This window comes from Carlito syrichta, unplaced genomic scaffold (assembly GCF_000164805.1).
Source record: "Carlito syrichta isolate Samal-C Ts95f unplaced genomic scaffold, Tarsius_syrichta-2.0.1 Scaffold308074, whole genome shotgun sequence".
Lineage (NCBI taxonomy): Eukaryota > Metazoa > Chordata > Mammalia > Primates > Tarsiidae > Carlito > Carlito syrichta.
The window spans coordinates 256,314-265,253 of NW_007252170.1; the positions used below are offsets into that span (position 1 = coordinate 256,314).

Consider the following 8,940-nt stretch of genomic DNA (forward strand, 5'->3'; position numbering starts at 1 on the left):
TTGTATAGTGAAATCAGTGCTGAATTTGGAACAAGAAGAAAGGAATTCATATGCTGACTCTGACATGAACCAGATGTGTTATCAGTAATAAGTTGCCCTGTGAGTGTTCATTTCTATTTCTCCATCTATATAAATGAGAGTTATAATTGTAGCAGAAACTGCTATTATCCATCATTACTCATTACCTCCTTCTTCCATACAAATCAAATTCACGGTTTTTAGCTGACAATTCTGTTGTCCCAAATAAAGATTGCATTTTTACCTTTGTAGGCAAATATGGCCATGTGATTAATTTCTGGATGTAATTAGAACAGTCATGCAGCAGCTTTGAGGAACTTTCCTTAAAAGGTGTCTCATGTGAAACCATTGCCTCTTTTATTCTTAATTTGTTTTTTTGTCCTGCTGTCTGGAAGGCAGATATGATGACTGGAGGTCCAGTTGTTCTCTTAGACAAAGTAGACTGGGTTATACCTTAAGGGTGGCAGAATAGTGCATTAGAATGAGCCTGGTTTCTTTGACGAAGCAGAGTTAATATATCAGCCTTTGGACTTTTATGTGATAGAAAATGGACTTCTATCTTACTGAGCTTTGTTATTCATAGCTGAAACTAATCCTGATAATATGCTTACTTTTATCTTAGAAGTGTTAAAATACTGGGTACAAAACCTACAGTACTTCCCCATTAATCTCAGGGCATGTGTTCCAAGACCCCTAGTGTATGCTTGAAACCACAGATATAGTACCTTATATGAAACCTTATATATACTATGTATTTTCCTATACATACATACCTATAATAAAGTTTAATTTATAAATTAGACACAGTAAGATGTGGACAACAATACTTAATAATAAATAGAACAATTAAAACAATATGTCAGCATTACTACTCTTGCACTTTTATTAAGTAAAATAAGTGTTTGCTTTGATCCCAGGACTTGATCTGACGGCTGAAGTAGCTTGAGTGAGTACCATGCACACCACAGATATATGGCCATGGGAAGGATTTATGTCCTGGGCAGGATTTGGAGTAAAATTTGATCATGCTACTCAGAAGTGTTCAGTGTAAAACTTATGAATTATTTCTGAAGGCTTCCATTTAATATTTTTGGATTGAGGTTGACTGCCAGTAACTGAAACCACGGAAAGCAAAACCATGGTTAAAGGAGGACAACCACACTATCAAAATTTTGGCTCATAATGGAAGCATAATACATTGTAGCTGATTTAATAAATCCATATTAAGCAAAAACATTTTAACATGAATTTAGGTTAACATCAATATACAGCTCATTGGCTGTTCAGATCTGAAAAAAAAATGTCTGTCTTGAGACTGCTTGAAATGATTGAGGAAGTGGAACAAAAGATGCAAAGAAAAAATAATGAAAGCAAGAGATGAGCTTAGTTAAGACACAAAATGGTCCATTGTTACCTCCTCCTTTATAAAGCCTTCTCTGTTCACCCAGATAGAACTATCATCCTTCTCCTTTGTGCTTCCTTAATATTTGAACCCCAAACCATATACTACTGCTCCATTTTCTACCTCTGTATGAACATGACATTCACCTAGAGAGCCACAATGAGCACCTGTTTTAAACCAGGTGTGTATATCTCAGAGGCCCCACTGGATAATGAACTCCTTGAAGGCACGGCTCATCCTGCATGTAGTGATCTCTATTTTCCACCTAGGGCCTGAAGGAACCCTTAAAAGTGACTATTCATTCATATTTACAAAAAAATTCCTTTGTTTTGAAGCTAATTCAACTACAATATATGCTCAAAAACCTGTGTTTGTTATGTAGTAAGTGCTTAGTAAAAGCTTTTGACGGACTGAATCTTCCAATAAGAAAGCATTGTTGTGCAGAATATTGTGTTTTTAAGTCGGCTTTACTTTTCTGTGATTGTAATCTTGGTGTTTTCTTGTCTTCTTCCTCACTCTTCAACTCCCCTGCCATCCAATCACTAGCTCACAGCTATTCTTGTTTCTCCATTCTTATTGACACTGTCCAAGGCTGTTCTCATGACCCTGCTCTCTAAATATGTGACATGTGATCTAAGAATTTATGGTGCTTTAAATATGAGCTGGAAGGCATGGTTTGGCCCTTGGAAATAAATGGCTTGAGGAGGCTTTCAAAATACCAAGTGTCTTTGAGGCTGGTTATGTTCAGGTGATTCTATTCTGAAGGAATGCATTAAACAGAATCTGAGATGCCCATATTTCCCTCAAAAACAAGAAAATTTTTTTCTGGTAGTCCCCTTAAAAAAAAATGATAAATACTTCTAATGTAGAAACTGCCAAACTTACACGAGTTTATAGCTGGATAACACTAGATGTCCTCTTTCCCTTCATCCATCTTTTCTAAATTTATTAGGCATTGAGGAAATTTTATATTTCATGTTGGTTGCTTCAATATGCAAACCAAGCGAATAAATGCCCCTTTTATTTTTAAGGAGTACTCTCAGCTACCAATAGGGTGTTTGAAAGATTTTCTGTGAGTAGCTGTTTGAGATCTAGAATGATACAAGCACAAAAAAGTGGGCCCTAGCCAGGCTCGGTGGCTCAGCCTGTAATCCTGCGCCTTTGGGAGGCTGAGGTGAGTGGATTGCCTGAGACCGCGGGTTCGAGACCCGCCTGGGCAGCGAGACCTCATCTCTACAATAAATCAAAAAATCAGCCGGGCGTGGTAGCGCACACCTGTAATTCCGGCTACTCGGAAGTCTGAGGCGGAAGGATCGCCGGAGCCCAGCAGGTCGAGGCTGTGGTGGCCAGGAGCGGCCACTGCACTCCAGTCTGGGCGACAGAGTGAGACTCCAACTCAAAAAACAACAACAACAACAACAACAAAAAGTGGGTCCTTTTCAATATAGAAGCAATAATCCTCATGAATTCCTGCAGATTTTGTGAAAGACTGTGTGTGTGGTGTGTGTGTGTGTGTGTGTGTGTGTGTGTGTTTTGCAGTTGGTAAAATATTTTATTTGCAAGGAAAGCCAGTTCAAGTGAAATAAAAATTTTGATGAGTTATATGCATTGTGGCAGCAAAATCGAGGTTTTGATAGGAAGAGAAAGGAAAAGAAACACTGCCTTCTTTCTGAGTTGGCAGCTGGTAGAGCTACCAGAATAACCAGAAAGAGGATGCAAGTTGAATAGGTATTTATGTTATAGGATATGTGGCAGAGGTTGATGTGAAATCCTTTTAATTTCCTCCTCTGTAAAATCTTTATTAAAATCTGACTCTCTCATAAATGTGTTTGGTGCAAGCAAGATCTCTCAGGGGGATGCAAACGGGTATTGAGTACTGGGAACTGCTGATTTTGAGCCAGTGTAGACATGTGAGATACAAATGTTTTCTCTGCCAGGATATGAAATACTTAGCAGTATATTCATTTTCAAACTATGAGGAAAGAGATATACACCTGACTAGTTTTCTGAAACTATAGATCAAGTACAGTGACCTGAATTCTGACTTAGACATCTGAGTGGGCTCTAGAAGAGGGTCATGGATAATTAACAACTACATTTCAATACTGTGGTTACAGGTCACTCTGGATAAAGAAACATGAGGGACACCAACTCTCATAACTAGAATGGAGCATGATTAGTTTCCAACTTCATATCTCAATGAATTTCCATTTCTCAAAAAAAATATGTTTTTGAGCTTTTCTAGTTCAAAACCTGTGAAATATGTCTTGTAAAACTTCAAAAACACAGTTGTAAGAACATAATACAGAATTTTACATATGCAAGTAATTTTTTTTGCTAAACTATGTTTTATTTCTATTATTGCCAAGTTACTGCTAAAAAATGGTATAGAGAAATACATTTATTTTTAAATTGATGTGGTATATTGGGATTGTGACTATATATAAGTGTTTATGAAACAGTGGAATGGTTCTAAATCCTTATAACAATGGTTTTAAATTCCTTGAATTTGAAAATAACAAAATGCCCAGGAGTGTTTATTTTTTAAATGTAGTACATCATAAGTAACAAAAACAAATCCATTAGATTTTACCAGTGACCATTAACTGTTCCTCTGCAGTTCTCTATAAAACATGAAAGACCGAGGAACAAGTTTGGGTTTTTCAAGAGGAAATACATTCTTCTTACTATTAAATGCTGGGTATATGATGAGTTACATACTGTTTCTGGGAGAATTAATCAGGGTTGTTAACAAAAATAAAATGTCTTTGAACACATTTGAGAATAAAAGAGGGTCTTTAACATATATTACAGTGCTAGGTCGTATCTTTCTTTAAAATTTATATGCAGAAAACTGATATGCTCTGGTTCCTAGATAAATCAGGCAGAATTTAAGATAGAAGAGTCTATTTTAAATTCAGATAGGGCTGTGCTTTCGGCACAAAGACGTGTGTATGCAATTAGTTTTGTTTAATGTAGACTTAATGTGACTGATGGGAATAGATGTGCCTAAAATAGTACAAGTTAAAAGACTATCTTAGTCACTTATAATTTAACTTACAACAAAGGCATTTACTATAATTCCTTTGGGGTAGGTATGTTTGGATATACTTTTTTACAATGATTAACATGCTATTATTTGAAAAATTGTGTTTTTTCAACTAGCATTGTTTAATTTCCAAAAGTTTAAATATATCAATGTAGTAAATATATGATACACTATGGCACCTTTCTTTTCTTTTTCTTTCTTTTCTTTTTTTTTTTTTTTGAGAATCTGGTTCTTTTTGGAATGTGTCCCAGAATCTTCCAGAAAACAGATTTTTTAAAAATATCTAGGGACTTCTGCTCATTAAACAGTTGTAAATATAGAAAATGTAACACAGACTAGCTCATTGTCTTTATGTTAGGAGAGATAACAGAGGGTTCCACTGATTATTTAGTTCATTGTTTTATGTCAAAGTTAGTTATGACTATCTATTAATAAAAAGTATGTCCAATTAGATGATCTTTTTAATACTTTAATACTCATAACTCAAATATGGTTCTACAATTTATTGCACAGGCAATCAAAGCCAAAGACAAAACTGCTAACTTGCAACAGGTCTACCTGTGTTTCTCTTTCAGTTGAACATGTTGGTTGAGACCTTTAGCTTCTTGCTTTCCATCAGGAAATCAATCAACAGCCATCAATCTTTATCTTCTTTTTGAGTTGGATTCTGTCTTCCAATTGTTCTTTTCTCTATGTAGCTATGGAAGTAAAAGTTTTCATGTAAGTTTATGTATCCATACAACTGCCCATGAGGTGAGAAAACTTAGTGAAAATTGACTCACCAAACCCCAAAATCAGATTAATTTAGATTGACTTGGGGCATTTAGCCATGGACTAGTGTAAAAGGGAAAAATGCATGCGCACACACACACACACACACACACAAATGAAAACATTTTTTCTAGTTTTACACTCAGCACGACACAGAACACTTTACCTGTGGTAAGCAAAATATGTGTAGATTTTTGCCCCACCAACAATCAATTCTCCAGTGGATACCAACTAAGTGTCTTCTCTTTCAGTTGAATTCTGACACTGTCTACTTAGACATAGCATCAAATGCCACAAGTTAAGGGCTCAGTTTTATGAGACTGCCCCCTACTTTAGGTGTCAATTTCAAATAGTAGATTGTCATCTATACTTTTGACTAACCAGCTACAAATGAGAGTCACCACAACCCTCTACTTTGGGGTTCATTAATTTGCCAGGATGACTCACAACTCGGGGAAGCCTTTTCTTACATTTACTAGTTTATTATCTTAATAAAGGATAGGATGAAGGATACAGATGCACAACTGATGGAAGAGGTGCATAAGGCAAGGTATAGAGGAAGAGGTGTGGAGTTTCCAGATTCCCTCTCGGGTCAGGCTGAGCTACTCTCCAGGAACCCCAAATGTCTCCACACCCTTGTCCTTTTAGGTTTTTATGGAAGTTTTATTGGGTAGGCATAATTGATTACATCACTGGCCGTTGGCCATCAACTCAACTTTTAGCCACTCTCCCCTCCCCAGAGATTGCTAGTTGGGGCTGAAAGTTTCAACTCTGTAATCACATGGTTGGTTTCCCTGGCAACCAGCTTCCTTCCAGAAGCTGTCCAAAAGCCCACTAGGAGTTGTCCTATTAGAACAAAAGGTGCTCCCATCATCCAAAAAAATTCTAAGTGATTTAGGAGCTCTGTGTCAGACATTCCTATCATTCAGGAAATTACAAAGGTCTGAGGAGTTCCTTTTCAGGAGCTGGGGTCAAAGACAAAATATTAGAGCAAAATCTCTATCCCTAGTTCCTAACGCAGAACTTCTAAAATACTTGTAGATAAGGGCACTAGAAGAATTTTCTGATATTTGGTTTTTGACTACAGTTTCTGATACAGGATTCCTAAATTCCTTCAAATTTTGAGGGTGATAGAAGCATTTTTTTGTTTTAAAGAAGTGACTCTTGATGAAATCCTCGGCATGGGGAAGGAGGAGCTCGTTGCCAGGGAAATCATCCATGTGATTAGAGGGTTGGAACTCTCAGCCCAACCTCCTAACCATCCCCCCAGCCTTAGAATTTCTTTTCCTTCATCACTTTGCCTTTTTGTGTAGTCTGTATAAAATGAGGACCTTGGGAAAGCAACATTTCCCATCAATGCAAGAGGCTGTGAGCAGAATTCAGACCAGCAGGGCTAGGCAGATACCACCAGTTTTGACAGTAGATGTGCTGCGATTTCTGGGACTAAGGTACAGTTGTGTGCACGTCTACGAGGCCATCCTGACTTGCCATTAGGACAAGGATCTTACAGGCTGACAGGGGTGAGGTAGGACCAGCCACAAGACTGTGGGAATTCCAGCAGGGGAGGCTGTGTACCACTTTAATGGATGGAACACCTAGCTAATGGTTTTCCTTAAACTTTTTCAAAAGACAAAAATCTGGTGTTTTGGTGTATTTTTTCTTTAACTTATAAAGATTCAAGACACTAGTGTTACTTCTTCTGGTTGAAAATGAAAGCAAATGGCTGCACCAGAATACTTAAGATTTTAAAATTAAATTCTGAGTTACCTGATAAAAATATATGTCAATATACTAACTACTCAACAAAGATCCGGGATGTGAGGTAATTAAAAATACATTTCTCTTGGATCAGCACCAAAAAATATCAGTTTCTGTACAACCCATGTCAAGTTTTTAAGCATAGGCAAGTTAAAATTATTTCTGATAACAACCACAAACTCCACAGAAATCACTAAAGATATATCCAAACAACTTCCAAATACATTTTGTCATCAAGATCAGGCAGTTCAGAAGAACATTATAATGAGCATCACTGGATTTCTGTAGTGAGAGAACGTTTGACGTCAACTTCCTATAATGGGACTATTTCACACCTCACACAAAGGAGGCACCAGTACTTAGAACCGTAAGAAAACTATGAGCACTGTCAAGACTGAGGTGAAGAATTTGTGCAGCCCTCCCAATTTCAAAGAGGTAGTGTAGATACTTGTCCTCCTGGCGATGTCAGATAGCTTTCTGCAGGCTGTTTTCCAGACCTGGTTGGACGTAATGGTTCATCAGGAGGAGTTCTAGGGTGTCCTTGCCTGTCTCTGCTCGTGGCGGCAAGGTGTGTGTGTGTGTGTGTGTGTGTGTGTGTGTGTTGGGGGGGAGGGTCAGGAGGTCCTTCATTGGGGCGTTGATATCTGCATCGTACTGAAGTAAGAAAGAAGTCACTCTGGCCTGATTCCACTTACAAGCACTGTTCAGGGGTGTCCAGCCATCCACAGTCACTGCGTGGACATCTGCCCCTTGTGCAACCAGCTTGCGGACAACGTCCAAGTGTCCACTGTAGTGTGCTCAGTGAAGAGGGATATAGACATCCTCATCCCTGGTGTTCACATGAGTGATCTTTTCTTTTCTTTCTTTCTTTCTTTTTTTTTTTTTTTTTGAGTTGGAGTCTCATTCTGCAGCCCAGACTGGAGTGCAGTGGCCGCTCCCGGTCACCCCAGCGTTGACTTGCTGGGCTCCAGCGAACCTTCAGCCTCAACCTTCCAAGTAGCTGGAACTACAGGCGTGCGCTATCACGCCCAGCTAGTTTTTTGATTTATTGTAGAGAAGAGGTCTTGCCAAGTTGCCCAGGCGGGTCTCGAACCCCTGGGCTCAGGCAATCCACGCACCTCAGCCTCCCAAAGCGCGGGATTACAGGCTGAGCCACCGAACCCGTCTGAGTGGCCTTTTCATAAAGGGGTCTCTGCTCTATAGAAAGCTGATTCTTTTCAGCAGCCCACAGAAGTAACTTGCTTGGGTTTTGCAGAGGACTCTTTTCTTGGAATTGATACCACTCTTCATTTTTTCCCCTCTTGCTCCTCATCTTCATCAGAATTGCCTACCCAGAGGCTTTGAGAACCAATGGGAATCAGTTGTCCATGTGTTTCCAACAATTCAAGTTGGTTGAAGTGTTCAGAAAAGTCCAAGAAATTCTCTTGGTAGAGTTTTCCATCATCTTTTTCTTTTCCCATTTTTCTGCTATTCTAAATAAAAAGCATTTCAATTGCCAGGGTATAAGTAGTCTTTCTAGAGATGAATTATGATTGCTTTATTCATCAAGATCTTCTCCTGGCCCCCAAACAAGCGATTGCCTCCGCCGAGCCTGAGGGTCCGGCAACGCGCACGAAAGGGGGTGGGGCGGCGGGTGCGGGACTCTGCCCGGGCCTCGGCACCGCCGGGGTGGAGCGGCCGCCTTGCCCTTGCCGGGACAACCGAGCGGCCTGACCCGCAGGGCGCCCGTGCCTGTGTCCTGGAAGCCCCTAGACTGCCCGAGGCCGCTAGGAACAGCTGCCAACCTGACATAATCAACTATTAAGTGACTCTAGAAATTTATAAAATGTTTACAACAATCTGGGACGCACTTATGCAAAAATATAGTTGAATTTCAGTAAGACCACTGGGTTTTCTGGAATTTTAACTTGTTCTATTTCCATCTCCTTAGATCCAGAGTAAC

General features: G+C 39.2%; 1 pseudogene; it reads right to left on the reverse strand.

The window, feature by feature from the left end:
• Positions 1–7,386: 7,386 nt before the first annotated feature.
• Positions 7,387–8,545, reverse strand: LOC103267221 (annotated as a pseudogene).
• Between the last annotated feature and the right edge of the window lie 395 nt (positions 8,546–8,940).